At 46.3% G+C, this 16,227-nt stretch overlaps 1 long non-coding RNA gene across 1 annotated transcript in view; it reads right to left on the reverse strand.

Moving 5' to 3' along the window:
- Positions 1-12,971, reverse strand: part of LOC142046487 (uncharacterized) — a 26,622-nt gene extending 13,651 nt beyond the window's left edge. Inside the window, exons 1-2 of the long non-coding RNA XR_012655434.1 lie at positions 12,924-12,971; positions 11,899-12,084 (exon numbers count right to left, since the gene is read on the reverse strand). This is a non-coding gene — a long non-coding RNA (uncharacterized LOC142046487). The remainder of the gene's footprint in view (positions 1-11,898; positions 12,085-12,923) is intronic.
- Positions 12,972-16,227: the final 3,256 nt, after the last annotated feature.

Raw genomic sequence — 16,227 nt, forward strand, 5'->3', positions numbered from 1 at the left:
GCAAGCCGAGCCTGCATGTGTTTTTCCAGCTATGGACTCTGCACCACATACCTATCTCACTGACTATCACTCTGGACGCGCCAGATTTAATTATGTACGGAAAACCCACTCAGGTGTAAATCACTGTAGCGTAGAGGAAGCTAATAGTGGGAAAAAATTACTTGGTGGCATAGTACCTTGTAGCTATCTGCTCTGAACAGCTGCCTCCTTGGTTGTGCTGAGGAACATATGAATTATGTGTGATACCAGCATGGCAGAGGGCAGCTAAGAGTGTAGCAGGGCCTTATTCCTGGAAGGGAGGAAGGTTTCTTTAGATATGCTAGAGCGCTGATCCACTTAAGCACTGACTCCACTTGGCATGACTCCAGTCATGGCGATATAAACCCGCTTCAGTCAGACATAGGGTGGTAGTTGCAACGGAGAAAGGGTTGATGAGGAGGCAGATTGCAGAAGAGCAAGAGGTGTCCAAAGCTAGAAGGTTTGGAGGAGTGCTCGCGGTGGATGGGAAGCCAACAGTAAACCCCCGGCTTTGCACTGTGCCATGTGGAGAGCTGAGGGTAGACGCACCAGGTTGAAAGAGGTGAGCAGGATGGGGAATGTTGCAGTGTTCATCCTCATACAGATGAGCACTCCACTACCTAGGCGGAAGGAGACCTAAGAGAAGGCCAGCATAGCATCCCTCATGCTATATCTTATTCAGAAGTATCTATTTGAAGAATTGAGTGTAGTGAGAGTAGAATAAACTTGATAATTTTACATAAATAAATAATATGTAAATATGCATGTAGATCAAGAGTGGGCAAACTTTTTGGCCCGAGGACCACATCTGGATGGGGAAATTGCATGCAGAGCCATGAATGTAGGGCTGGGGAGGGGGTTTGGGTGCAGGATGGGGTGTGGGGTGCAGCAGAGGGCTCAGGGCAGGGGGTTGGGGTGCAGGAGGGGTGCAGCAGGGGTTCAAGGTGCAGGAGGGATGTGGCAGGGCGTTGAAGGTGCACGAGGGGTGCAAAATGTGGTGGGGATGGTGTGCACGAGGGGTGAAGTGGGGGTTGGGCTGCAGGCAGAGTGTGGTAGGGAGCTCAGGGCAGGGGGTTGGGATGTCGGGTGCAGGAGAGGTTTGGGGCATGGCAGGAGGGGTCTGGGGTGCGGGCTCCGGCCTGGCACCGCTTACCTGGAGTGGCACCGGGGTGGCAGCAGCAAGCAGCAGGGCTCAGGCAGACTACCTGCCTGCCCTGGCCTTGTGCCACTCCCAGAAGTGGCTAGCACCACGTCTCTGCAGCCCCTGAGGGAAGGGGAGCAGGGGGCTCCGCGTGCTGCCCTTGTCTGCAGTACCTCCCCCGAAGCTCCGATTGGCCGCAGTTCCTGGTCAATGGGAGCTGTGGGGGGTGGTGCCTGCAGGCAAGGGTAGCACATGGAGCCCTCTTCCCCCCCTACAGCTGTAGGGATGTAGTGCCAGCCACTTCTGGGAGCAGCACGGGGCCTGCAGCGCCACAGGGGTGGTAATCCTGGGGGCCAGATCTAGCCCATGAGCCATAGTTTGCCCACCCCAATGTAGATAAATGTTTGACTTCTGTGACAAAGTTCCTCCTCTGCCTTGGTGGGTCCTGCACTTATGGCGGATTTGCTCACCTTAGTGATCTTCCTCTCTGGTGGATCCTACAGGCTGGGTCAATTCCTTCTGTGTCTGATCAGGAGTTGGGAGGTTTGGGGGGAACCCGGGCCCGCCCTCTACTCCAGGTTCCAGCCGAAGGCCCTGTGGATCGCAGCTGTCTATAGTGCCTCCTGTAACAGCTGCATGACAGCTACAACTCCCTGGGCTACTTCCCCATGGCCTCCTCCAAACACCTTCTTTACCTCACCACAGGACCTTCCTCCTGGTGTCTGTAATGCTTGTATTCCTCAATCCTCCAGCAGTTCACTCTCAGCTCCTTGCGGCTCTTGCTCCGAGCTCCTCACACCCAAATCTCACTGACTAACTGGGAGGCTTTAACTAGTTCAGCCAGCCTTGATTGGCTTCAGGTGGCCTAATCAATGTAGCTATCTCCATTGCCTTCTAGAAAGATCTTAATTGGCTCCAGGTGTCTTGATTAACCTGCAGCAACTGCCATTTGGTTACCATGGTCCTAGGATTTGGTTAGCCTGAGGCTAACTACCTGTTCTTACTACTTTACTGTAGCCATCTGGCCTTGCCTCATCACACTTCATAATTTTTTTTTGCAATATGTAATTCATACTTAGGCCCTTCCTCCCATTAGCCTTAGGTCCCTCATAACCTTAATCTGGCCCTACCTACATCAGAGCTATCCTTTTTGGGTGACAATTCTGAAACAGTGTCCCATACTGCTGTTCTGTAGAAGATGATGTTTTAGAACAAATTGATAAATCACCAGGACAGATGGTTATTCACCCAAGAGTTCTGAAAGAATTCAAATATGAAATTTCAGAACCCTATCACTGAAACAAAGCTCTGTACCAAATGACTGAGAACTAGTTAATGTAACACCAAGTTTTCAAAATGGCTCCAGAGACGATCCTAGCAATCAAGGCTAATGAGTCTAACTTCAGTACCAGGAAAATTGGTTGAAACTATAGTTAAGCACAGAATTGTCCACATACTAAATATATTTTTGGAGAAGAGTTAACAGAGCTTTTTTAACGGGAATCATGCCTCACTAATCTGTTAGATTTCTTTGAGGGTTCACAAGATTGATCCAGTGGAATAGTATTTGGATTTTCAAAAGTATTTAACACGATCCCTCACAAAGGCTCTGAAGCAAAGTAAGCAATCATAGGATAGAGAAGTCTTTTAATAGATCAGTAACTGGTTAAAAGCTAAGAAACAAAGAGAGAAATAAATGCTCATTCTTTTCGAGTGCTGCTCATATTCATTCAAAGTAGGTGTGTGCGCGCACCGCGGCACGTTCGTCGGAAGAATTTTCCCCTAGCAACACCCGCAGGTCAGCAGGCGCCCCTGCTGGGTGGCGCCTTTGCGGCACCGTATATATGCCCGTGCGACCCGGCCGCTCCTCAGTTCTTCTTACCGCCCGTGTCGTCGTTGGAACGTGGAGTGCGGCTTAGCTGACCCCACATCCCTAGCGTTTCACCCGTTCTACATAGTTCTTAGTTATTGTGTTGTTTTGGTAGTTTGTTAATAGTTAATAGTTATAAGTATAGTTGTAAACGTAGTTGTATATAGTTAGTGGGCTGAGGTATACTCCTCCTCGCCGCTCCGGGACCCGGCTCATGCCTGCTCTCCGGCTTCAAGCAGTGCTCGCCTGTCGTGCGCGGATGCCAACGGAGACCCACGATCGTTGCTCAAGTGCCTGGGGAATCCCATCTGACGGAGAAGTGCGCATCTGCAAGCCCTTCAAACGCGGACAAAAAAGGAGCGGGACTCCGTTTAAAGCAGCTCCTTATGGAGCCGCCCTGACTCCGGCAGTTCGGCACCGACCGACCGCAGTCCGCACCGAAACCACCGTCTTCGGGCACCGGGGACGAGCGTACCAGCAAGCACCCGCGGCACCATAGTCTCCATCTGAGCAGCCAGCCCGTGTGCGCTCGCTTTCACCTCGGCCGAAGAAGGCGAAGGCTCCTGCGGTCGCGCCTCCGGAACCGCAGTCCGAGCCGGAAAGCCGTGCCGGCACGCACCACCATCTGCCCCGGCACCGGTGCTTCCCGTACACGTCGACTCCGGCCTGGCAAGGGCGTCGAGTCCGGTGCTTGATAGCTCCCCGCACGTGCGTGGTCGAGCTCACGATCCTGGAACCCGGAGTAGAGGGCAGGCCCGGGTTCCTCCCAAACCTCCCAACTCCTGATCAGACACAGGAGAAGCTGACCCAGACTGTGGGTTCCACAAGAGGGGAAGATCTCTGAGGTGAACAAATCTGCCAATAAGCGCAGGACCCACCAAGGTAGAGGAGGAACTTTGTCACAGTACATATAAATAAAGGAATATATTTATCTAGAAGTCTTTGGAGAAATTGCCTTTGTGAGATCAGGTGCCTGCTTAGATATACTTCTAAGGGCCTGAATAAGGCCCCAGATAGATTCCTGGCTTGGTCACTGACCTCCTGTGTCACCTTGAGCAAGTCACTTCATCTCTGTGCCTCTTTTTCCCACATCTCATCCTTTGTCTGTCTTATCTGCTTAGATAGTAAACTCTTCAGGGCAGAGACTGTCTCTATCAATTGTATCTGCACAACACCTAGCACAATGGGGTTCCAATTTCAGAAAATCCAGATACGTAATAATAATACGATAAATATAGTGATCTCAGGGCCGCTTGGAACAAAGGCCATTTACATCTGCTGTTTACTTGTCTCCCAGAAAACTGTCACTGTTCTCTTATGTCTCTTTATGTTTCAGTTACTGCTTGCTAGTACCATGCGCCCAAACATGTAACCACAGAAAGGCACAGTTCCAGGCTTCTGGCTTTCTGAGACTGTACAGCTGTGACGTTAATTATGCCACAGCCTTCTACAGAGACAAGAAGCTGTGTTTCAACTGGCTTGTTTTCTTTGGTGCCTACAGCTTTCAGTGTTCATGAAAATCCCTGCCAAAAATAAAAAAACAAACATGTTCTATCTTTGATCTTCTGGTACTGTGTGGTACCATGTAAACTAGCCTGATTATATGAGGCATTAGAAACCCATCCACCTATTCGGCATGGTGGATCACTTATGCACAGAAAAGGGACCTTGGACTGGGAACAGCAGAGATGTTGCAGACCATGACTGAAGTTCATTGACAAAGCTGTGGGACAGAAAATGGCACAGTCCCTGGCTTCTCTGTTGAGAGGCCATTCCATGCTCTGCTGGAGGAGTCATTGCACTCCGAGCTGCTTCCCTTTTGATTTCAGCCCACTATGTTACATTCTGACACTTGCTGCAATGGAAACAAGCAGAGAAAAGCTGTTCACTCAGCACTAGGGCAATTTCTCAGAACCCCCTGATTATTACCCATAATGATCTAAGGTCTTAAAAGAATCCAGCTTGATTGACTATGGCCATCAGAGAATTCTGTTAAACTTTCCGTTCACGCAAAGAGCTCCCCTTGGAACTGTTTCAGATTGCTTTATCACTGGGGGCGGAAAACTTTTCTGTGTAGGCCCAGAATCCTCCTTGCAGCCATGTCTGTAATGTGTGCACCATCTCTGTCTTTTGAGCAGGTTTCCAGTATAGTTATGGGATTTGAACCTTCTGAGCAGTCCCATCAGTTCCACTCAGACACTGTCACAGGACACTTGAGATTCCCTCAAAGAGGAAACAATTCTGTATATCACATCATTCACATTGTCCATCTTTTTCATGCTTTTCTTCCTGGCAATTGTTTGCCACCTTTACTCCCAGAAGCATACACGTATCCCCCTGATAATCCAGGTTATTCCTCTCACTGGCTACAGTCAAGCGTAATGAGGCTGTGTCTACACGCAGGGGTTTCTGAAATTCCCCCACCAATGCTCTTGGATTTGCACTCTCAACTTTAGGGTCATGAACGGGTGTCAAGGAGTCAAAGGGAATCCAGACAAGATCCTGGCTAGATGGAAGGACAGTCCTAATCTGGAAAAAGTGATTGAGATACAGAAGAGACTGAAGACCTGCCCTAGTACTAGTATAGCCACAAGACAACTGGCAATGACTGGAGTTCTTGTGCAGACCTGCTGCCAGCACTTCTTCCATCATGCTGTCTAATTCTGCTTCTGTTTCTTTTTACTACTATGCTATAAAAACCTGCCAAATCTGCTCATATGGGGGCAGTCCCATCATTTCTGGGAAACAGATACAAAGTTTTCTAGTGTAGATGCACCCATTGAGGCAGATGTGCTTTGTTAACTTGGATATAAGGGATGTAGAATGGTATCCACCCTTCAGATGTAGTGAGGCTTATTGTGATGAATAGCCTTTGGGGGTAACATGGGAAAGAATAGGGGATAGGCTGGAAGTTCCAGAGCAACCCTCTATAGCTACATCCTGGAAAAAGGAGATATAGATTTGAGTAGTAATCAGTTACCCTATCAAAATAACCCCCTGCCATTCCCTGGTACTACAAGTTTAGACCAGCAGACCTTTTTTTAAAAAAGAAAAGAAAAGAAGCCTATTCCAGCAAGACTGTGATCTAGGGTATGAAGTGGGCATTCTGTGTTTCTGTAAGAGAGAGCCTTTCAGGAGTCTAAAAAGCAAGGCATTCTCTCTGGGCTGTATGTTCAAAGGAAAATATGATAGCCTAGGATCAAAAGCTTTATTCAACAGCTTTATGGCACCTGCGGTTCTGTACATAGGGTCCTGAAATCTTAAGAACACACCCTAGTTGTGGGATCAGAAATACTCGGAGATTTGTGTCTACTGTGGTAGTGAAACAGCAGTGATGAGACACTATAAGATGCATAGGCAGCAGGGCCGTCCTTAGGATTTACGGTGCCCTAGGCAAGATTATTAAACTGGTGCCCCTGTGCCTGATCTGCTCTTAGCAACACAAATATAAGCATACAGTACTGGAAAACTTGCCAGATTCACGTTATTAAAACCAGTTTAACTTAATTAAGCAGCTGTAATGCTGATGCACTAGCACTAAAGAAGTAGCACTATAGAAAAAATTCTGATTTGACAGAATGATGCAAATAATATAATTTTTAAATTTGTAAATTTTATTGGAAATTTATATGAAGAGGTATTGAAACAAAGATTTGTTTTTAATTAAAAGCAATCTTTCTGGCTTTTTTGGCTGCAAAAATCAGTAATAATATCATCATATGACAAAGACAAAGTCGTGTCTTGTTCGATTGCAAGAATAGCAAGACCAGTTAAGCGTTCCTGACTCATTGGAGAGCGGAGATTGTTTTTAATGAGCTTTAGTTTTGAGAAACTCCATTCTCCTGATGCTACTGTTACAGGAATTGCCACTCGTATTCTACTGACAATGTACACTCAGTAGAATGTAGAATTAGAATTAGAATGTACACTCAGTAGAATACGAGTGGCAAAGTCCTGGCCACCGGTCCTGCTCAGGCAACTGCCAGCTGAGTAAATGAAACCCCAGACCAGCAGCAGGCTGAGTGGGGCTGGTGACTGGAACCCTAGACAAGGATCCCAGGCCCTGCTCCGAGGGTGAGGTAGTGAAGGGTGTGGAGCACGAGCATGTACAGATGTTTCCGTGGCGCGGTCTGGAACAGAACCGGCTGCACATTATGCAGCCTGCTCACCCAGGCTGGCAGGAGGCAGAGTGGGGCCGGAGGCTGGGCTCCTGACTGGCAAGGGCCAGCAGCCAGAACCCCGGAGTAGCAGTAGGCTGAGTGCTGCTGGCACCCCCAGACTGGCAGCAGACTGAGCCACTCAACCCCCCACTGGCCCTGCTCAGCCCACCACCAGCCCACTCAGCCCGCTGCCGGCTGAGTGAATGGAACCCCAGACTGACAGCACGTTGAGTGGTTCAGCCGGCCTGCTCAGCCCGCTGCCAGCCTGGCATTCCTTGGGGGTCCCCAGGCCAGCAGCAGGTGCTGAGTGGGGCCGGCGGCCGGTATCCAGCTGGCAATAGGGCAGCAGCCGGAACCCCAGAGCAGTGATGGGCTGAGCCGCTCAGCCTGCCGCTGCATACCATCAAAAATCAGCTCACCTGCCACCTTTGGCACGTGTGCCGTAGGTTGCCGACCCCTGCTTTATACACTTGTAAGGAGATGAGCATATTACAGTTGTTGGAGGGCTCTTATCAGGAGTAACAGGCTATAGGAAAGTCAGTCAACATTTTTGTTTCTCTGATGAAAAAACTGGCCCACTCCCTGCCTCAAACCAAACCTGTCACTAATAATTGTCAACAACTTAATTTTCTGTTTTTGGCTAAGATATTGATTTTTTAAAAAAAAATATTGAAATTGGATTCAGGATTGTTAGCAAGAATTTTTTGGCAAACAAAGTTGTTAAATGACAATCTAAATGGCAACACAGTACTGCTTTCATGCTTGGCTCACCCCCAGCCTGCTGGTCCAACAGCTGCAGTAGACCCCAAAATCCACCTCTTGGGTGCAGAGTGGCAACAGCAGCAGCAAACCCTCAGGTCCAATCACACGCCAATGGGCACCACCACCAGCCTTACGGACCATGGTGAATTTAGCACAGCATCTGATCTCAGACAGGTCACCCGGAGCCACAGCAGCTCATCCTGCCCTGTGCAGCTCCCCCTGGATGAGATGGATCGCTGGCAGCTGCCAGCCCAGGGGAGAGGCGCTCCCCAGCTAGGGTGACCAGATCCAGATGTCCTGATTTTATAGGGCCAGTCCCCAATGTTTGGGGCTTTGTCTTATATAGGCACCAATTACCCCCACCTAGAGTGACCAGACAGCAAGTGTGAAAAATCAGGACAGGGGTGGGGGTGGGGGTAAAAGGAGCCAATAAGAAAAAGACCCCAAAATTGGGACTGTCCCTATAAAATAAGGATATCTGCTCACCCTACCCCAATCCCCTATCCTGATTTTTCACACATCTGGCTAACCCCAACCCAGCCCTGTGTGACATTCCAATCCTGGCTCACTGCTGAGGAAGTGAGTTACTTTCACTTTCATTCCTCAACAGGCAGCCAGCCAGCCTCTTCCCCCCACCTACCCCCCAGCACCTCATCCAACCCAGCCCTGACGGAGGGGAGGGAGAAGAGAGAGGGGGATGCTCCTGGGGAGGAGGGAGAAAGGTGGGGTGCTCCGTGGGGCAGGGGGGGAGAAGAATGGATTTTATGGGGGACAACAAAGGATACTGGTTCCAGAGCCACAGAGCCTGCCTCGCCTCACCTCAGCCGGGGGAAAGAGTCACACTCACAGGTGAGCTCCTTCCCCAACCCCTACCCTTCCCAGAGACCCCAGCAGCGAATCCCCTCCCTCAGACTGTGCAGCATTCTGCTCTCTCTAGGATCCAGCAGCCCTGCTCTTACATGCTCCACTGCTTCCCATCTGTCTGGGCTGCCTGCAGAGTGGTGCCCTCAGGCAGAGTGAGGCCCTACGCAGCTGCCTATCCTGCCTATGGCTAAGGACAGCCCTGATAGGCAGCTACCTGTGAAATGTATCCTAGTCACAGTGTCAGGAATCAGGGCTTGCAGGAGAGCCACTCTGCAGACAACCTAATGAGCACAGTAGGCTGCCTGACTGGTTGGAACAGTCAGCAGCAGTAGTACTTCAGTGGCTCCTCAAAGCATTTACCCATGACAGTCACAGCTCCTACCTTGCCCCCCATCCTCTTCTACTTTCCCTCACACCAGGTATCCTGGCTTTGACCCTCAGTTCCGATTTCTGACTCTGACTCTAACACTTTGGCTCTGATCTCCGATCTCCAGTTCTGACGTGGGCTCCAACTCTTCGCTCTGGCATCTGGCCCCTGACTCCAGCTCTGACCCTGGGCCCTGGTTGCTGTTCTAACCCCTAGGCCTGACTCCTGCTCCAAACACTCATTAATTTAAGAAGCTATGTTGGATTTATTGTATATTGGACAGATCAAATAAAAAAAATTCAGTTTAGTTAATTTAAGAGTCTGTTACCATTTGACTGTTGATATTTACTCCATCCCCTTTCCTTCTATTCTCTTTTCATGATCCTTCATACTTTCTCCATATTTTGAGTCCAAAGGTTAAAACTATTTACAGTCCACAAAGTATACAGTTTTTGCTACATGCATTGCAGATTTCATTTCCCTTGGTATTAAATAGACTGAAAAAACCTCTTTTTAAAGGTGTCCGGGACATATATTCTAAATAATTCCTTCTTGTTTCAGTCACAAAGAATGATGCTGAATGCATGTTAAGTTGAACAAGTGGAACTTCATTAAGTCCTGCACAGTACTCTGTCCATGTGGCTAAGTTGCTTCCAGCCTTATTCCCCACCATGTCCCTGTTCCACTGGTTTTCCTTCAGTGAATACAGGCCTTTTCGCTCCAGTTCCACTGATCAGGATACATTTTAATAGAAACATTAAGAACAAATAGTTGATGCCCACCTTGTGCCCCTTCAGCTAGAGGTTGATAGCCTATATCCAAGTTGGAATCTTATCTTGATCATGGACTCAACTGGCTACATAGATTTTGAGATAGTTTGGTATCTTCAAAGGTCCACCACACTGGGCGTGACTTATCTCTGTCTCCCTGTCACCTTTCTGAGTCTAACAAACTATCTCTCTGTGGAGTCTCCTTCCTCCCTGTGTAGTTGGCCTCTGGATGGTTCTCCATCTCTCCATTCTGTGATAATCTCTGTAAGCTTTCTCTGGGTGTTGTGGCTGCTAGCTCATAAATGTCTCCTATTCCTTCAGATCACTTGTCCCTCCTGTGAAGTCATCTCATATGCGCTGGGTGCCACTACACCCTTAAGACTCCTTTAGTCCTTCTGGTGTCTCTCTAATGGTGGGATCCTCACAGGAATGCCTGTTTACAGGGCCAGTAGGTAATTGGCTGACCTATCACACTCTGCTGCCTGCTTTCTCTGATTGTTGGACATCTCCTCTTGGAGGCATCTTCATCCTGCTGGCTGCAATATATCTCCTTTCACTGCTAGCAGGGGTCTTGGTCCTTTGTCCCACCAGTCCCTGCATTTGACTGTTTTGGTACCCCTGTGATGGGGTATTCCTGTGTGCCAAAAATGCTAACAAGAAGTCTGAACTACAAGAAATAAGACTTGTGTAACAGTCTTTCATGACTTGTCTACACTTGGAAGGCTGCAGTTGCACTGCTGTAGTGCTTCAGTATAGACATTACCTATGCTAATGGGAGGGGTTCTCCCATGAGCGTAGATAATCCACATCCCTGAGAGGTGGTAGCTAGGTCAATGGAAAGAATTCTTCTGTTAACCTAGTGCTAACTCTAGCACTGGGTTAACTCTAGTGACTGGGACTTAGGTCAGCTTCACTATGCCACTCCGGAGTATAGATTTTTAATTCTTGTCCAGTGGAAAACAAACAAACAAAACACTTAATTCACTAGACTGATCCACTTTAACAAATGCAAAAACTGACTCCCTAACTAAAGTCTAAACATAGAGGATATGTTCAATACAATGTCAAAAGCAGATAAAGTGTCCAGCAAGTGGTTTGAGCATTGGCCTGCTAAACCCAGGGTTGTGAGTTCAATCCCTGAGGGGACCATTTGGGGATTGGTCCTGCTTTGAGCAGAGGGTTGGACTAGATGATCTCCTGAGGTCCCTTCCAACCCTAATAATCTATGATTCTAAGAGAAAAATGGAAAGAGCTTCCTGAAAGAAGTGTAAACATATGAAAAAGCAGCATCAGAGCCACAAGGTGACTAGATAAGACAATTAAATTTATTAAAAAATATTTGCAATTGTTCAAAGACAGTGCTGAAGCTGGACCATTATTGCTCATCTTCATCAGGTCAGCAAGGAATGTTTAGAGTCGGGATGAATATTAATTAAACTTTTTGGTTATAATAAATACACTTTATTATCAAGCGTTTTCTTTAAACAGGATATGGTAGATGACCTTCAGCAAACAGATACATTCACATCATTGGTAGTATCTGAGCCTCAGTAGCTCTCCAATAAGCTACAAAACCACACACAATAAGAAGGTCCAGAGAGGAAGTTGTATGACAACTGAATAACCATCTTACCCTCATCAATACTGATTGAAGAATAACCAAAAAAGATAAATTGTGCATGGCAATGGAACAAAATAGAATCTAAGAAATGTAATGTGCCATATAAAAAGAGCAACCCTGTAGTTCAGTCCAAATGACTTATTCTGGATTAAGGGAAAAGCATCAAAATAAGAGAACATGACAAAGCATAATGTGTACCTCTCCAGTAATGGGCTGCATCTGAAATGGAATTCAAAATGGCAGCTGCCTCCAGCAGACAGCAGGCTGCTAGAAATTTAAAGTTGAAGTACACAGAAAAAACACTAATACTAGTTTCCATACATACCTACGTACATCAGAACTGGGGCATGGCCAAGCTATGGAAGTAAAGGGCCATGGCAGTCACCCTGTGGTAACAGCCTTCATGGGTGAGAGTCCTGGGACTGATTCTTAGACTCTTTTCTTCTCTGTCCCAGCCAATGCTTTAAGAGTGCCAGGTAGTAATGGGTCACAGATCCAGGAAATACAATTTCTAAATAGCAAAACAAGGTCACTGAGGAGGAGCACAGCCTGGGGAAAATCCCTTCTCATTGGCTGCTTTCCCCACCTGTGTCTCCCCTGGGGAAGAAAGGACAATTAGAGCTACTGCAGGAACCTGGCAGAGCCCCCTCCCCTCAGGAGCTCTCATCATTCTCCCAGAAGGGGATGGGAAAGGAAGAGGCAAAAAGAACACGGCAGCTCAGGGCAACTCCACCTCCTCCTCCCTCCTGTGAGTAACAGGGACAGTTCCTGTGCTCTCCCTCCTCCTCCCTACAACACCTAGTCTGGGAAGGAGGAGAAAGGATCTCACTGGATCCTGAAAGGGGGGGAAGAACCCTAGAAGCTGAAGGAGGATCAGAGTGAGGCTAGGAGGGGAGGAGAACTGATGGGGACTGGATGGGGCAGAATTGATGGGAGCTGGAGGGGACAGGATTGATTTGGGGGTTGGGCACGTGATGATAAACCACACTTACACTTTTTTCAGAGCACTTTAAGCATTGGTCCCTGCATAGGCATTAGGCAGCACACTCAAACCCACTCTAGGCAATCGGAGGAATGCAACTGACAGGCTTCAACAGATCCAAAATCAGCTTCTAAGGGAGGCTAGACCCTGCAAACATGAGATTACGAAAGGATGGTATAGTATTCTAACAATTCACAACCATATTTCAGTACTAACCTAAATGTTACTACATCATTAGGGCCATTAAAACACTGCTGTACTTCCACTCCATTCCCCCTCCCTCTGTAATTAGAGTGTGTAAGGAGCAGAAACAAAAAGAAAAATAGGGTTTCCCATTAAAAAATGTATAAAGTATGTAAATGACTCACCAGGGCTGCATTTGTGTGCTCCTTTATTGCAAGGCACCAATTATCGTAAGCACTATCAAATTTTAAGAGCTGTTTCAGCAACAAAGCTTTTTTTTTTCCCCATCAGAGGGAGTTAAACTGGGTTGGTGTTTGGTGGTGTTGTGTGACAGTGCTAGTACTGCCACCTAGTGTCCAGGACTGAGGGTGTTGAATGAGTACAAATAAACTGATTGTAAACTCTTCCCTTGTTCAAATAGATTTGGCAACCCCACCCCTAATTTCACCTGGGAGCAGTGTTGAAATTATACCAGGGTCTATCAGGGATGAGTTTTTTGCCAGATTAAAATGGAGATGGAGGGCCTGATTGTTCACTGCCTCACACTTTGAGTAACTATTTATTGAGTAACTCACCTGTCTAGAGTGAGTGCAAAATCATTTCAGTTCTAATCTGCTAGCATTTAGAACCATTTTGCAGAAGTGTAAATGACTATCCAAAGCACAGGGCATGGGAGAAGCAGGTCTATGATGGGATGTGAGACTATATGAATGACCCCAAGCACAATCCCTGTGGAGATCGTAACAATAAGCCCAAACTAAATGAAAATGATATTTTCTGAAGCTGGTCATATCTTCCCTAGAGGTCATACTGTTGGAAATTCAGACTTATTTGGATATATGAGTCAAATTCTTTCCTGTGGATGAGCTCTGCTCAGCAAAGGGGGCAAGGAAGGGGTAATGGCACTCTGATTCAGCCCCACCCCAACATGAGTTAGAGCAGCCCATGGGTTGCTGTAACTTTTATCAGTGAAGAAGTGGCATGGTGGAGCAGATCTTTGCACTGCCACACTGCATATCAAAATGTTCTCTCCCTGTGTTAGCATACTCCCTATACTGGGGTAGCTGGCCTAAGAGCCACCTCTACCAGCTTTACACAGCAAAGAGTAGCCTTCCACCAGGGCATTCTCTGATGCTATTTATGGTCAGAATCTGGTACCAGAACTTGTGATTTGCTTTCATTGTTATCATAAATAACAAAATATAATCACCCTACGCTTTTTCCCCCAAGTATGGCTGTTGCTAGATTTTCCCCTACATGAGCTCCTCAGTCTCTGCCAGACTAGTACCTTATATCTCAGAGACTTCAATCTGCCATATCCTCTTGCTTGTATAAGCCAGTGTAAATTACTCTGCATCTTTATGCAGGGTTCTAGCACCTACCTCCCCTTTTATGAAAAGATAAGGAAGTTAGTCAAAAGGACCCTGAATTAAAAAGTGAATAAGTTAAATAGACTCCATACTGAATCAAATGATTTTAAGTATAACATAACAGAATCACAAAAAGCATATATGCCCCTAAACAGCAAAGGAAGTTAGAAGTCAAGAAAAAGACAGTATGGTTAAATTACCAGATACAAGAGATTATTCAAGCCCTTCAAAAATGGGAATGCAGCCCAAAACAAGTGAATAGAAAGACTGAGCTTCTTCATCAAAAGGGCAATCGTTTCTGTGAACAGACACGGAAAGGAGCTTTTCATTGATTTAATTAGCAAAAATAGGCCACTTTGAACCAAATTTTAGGAACTTTTCAATGTGTGGGTTTTTTTAAAAACTAAAAACAGTAGTGAATGTAGTTTTGTGTGTGAAAGATGCTGGGAGATACTGGCCACTGGCAAACACTAGACAGACAACTGGTCTATATGGCAATTAATATGTTCCTAGGTCAGAAACTATTTATTTTATAAACACACTTAGGCCAAGTCTTGGTTTTGCAGCCACCACACTTTTCTAACAATAGTCATTTTTAAACCAGTTGCTAGCTTACAGGGCTTATATTCTAAAATGGACAGGTGCTCAGCCTGCCATATACTATCATTTTAACAGCTAATTGTATAGCATACACTTCAATTTTGAATGGGTTCTCACGTCAGGAGCAGAGCATTCCATTTCTTTCTACTTAATTCAGATAACGGTGAAAAAAAACTGTGCCAATTGTACATTGCCCAAATATAGCAAAAATATTTTCATAGCCATGTTAAGCATTTTACAGTGTGCTGCACTCATTCATAAACCATTTATTAGCAAATGGAATGGAATCTCATTGACAGAATTATATTCCTGTGTTCTGCTGGCTTTTTTACTTTGTTTCCGTAATTTACAGCAGGACTACAGAGAGCCTGGGATAGGTGTCTCTTGACAAATATAAAGAAAACTTCTTTTATAAAAAGACATATCTAAAGTAAAATAAATTAAAGATTTTGGTTTTGCTTATGTAGGACTGTGTTTAGATCATCCTAGAGGCTGTGACAGTTCTGCAGTAGGCCAAAATGACAGAAACTGAAGCCCACAAACTTCCTAAGACTAATTTTATAAATTGTCTTGACATTCAAAATACAGCACTTTGTCTTTTTGTATTTGGTGGCTATCACATCTGAGAGGCAGTTAATGCTTTCAGACTTCCCATTGTGCAGTTGGATAGGGTTTTTTTAAATACTGATTGTGTGGAAAATGTGTGACGTTTGAAAAAAAAAAAAAAAAAGGGAAAGATTTAAATACAAAACAATGCTAGACCCCACCCTAATGTGAAGGCAGCTCGGGCTGCATAGAAATGGATGGATTGGCAGCTGTGGATCCCTTTCCTGTGGCTGCTGAATCGTTCATTCCTATGTTATCACAACAGGGCTTCCTATCAGCAAGTCAGTACCGTATTCAGGGTAGGGCGTAAAGGAAGGCATGATTAGCCATATGATGTCAGAAGACCTTTTTATATCTTTGATATAACATAGCAACATGTGGCAGAATAAAGCATATCCAGTTTTGAAGGTAGGGGCTGGGAGGGGGGCTGAAAGCAAGCTAGTGCACACCCACATACCAATCTCTACATCTATTATGGATTTTCCAGCATATCAAGATCCAGTCCTGTTCTTCCCCTTTTCTATCAGATAATTGAGTGTTATTCACCAGACTTTTTATACAGGCACAAAGGGCGAGATTCATCCCTTCCCTCAGAAGGCCTGGGTAGTTGGAGTCCATCTAGAAAACTCTATAGGGAGGAAATTTGAGGTGAATTCAGTTTTCAGATTATGGGCAGGTCAAAGCTGTCCCCTCTGTGGAGTAATTGGGCGACTAGATCCATGAGGTTAAGGTCAAACAGCCTCTTTCATACTGGCCTAGTCTGTGCTGCTAGTGTGAAGCCCTTCATCAGGGCCGTCCTTAGGATTTATGGTGCCCTAGGCGAGATTATTAAACTGGTGCCCCTGTGCCTGTCTTGCTCTTAGCAACACAAACATAAGCTTACAGTATTGGAAAACTTGCCACAGGCATGTTA

The sequence above is a fragment of the Chelonoidis abingdonii genome, chromosome 3 (assembly GCF_003597395.2).
Source record: "Chelonoidis abingdonii isolate Lonesome George chromosome 3, CheloAbing_2.0, whole genome shotgun sequence".
NCBI lineage: Eukaryota > Metazoa > Chordata > Testudines > Testudinidae > Chelonoidis > Chelonoidis abingdonii.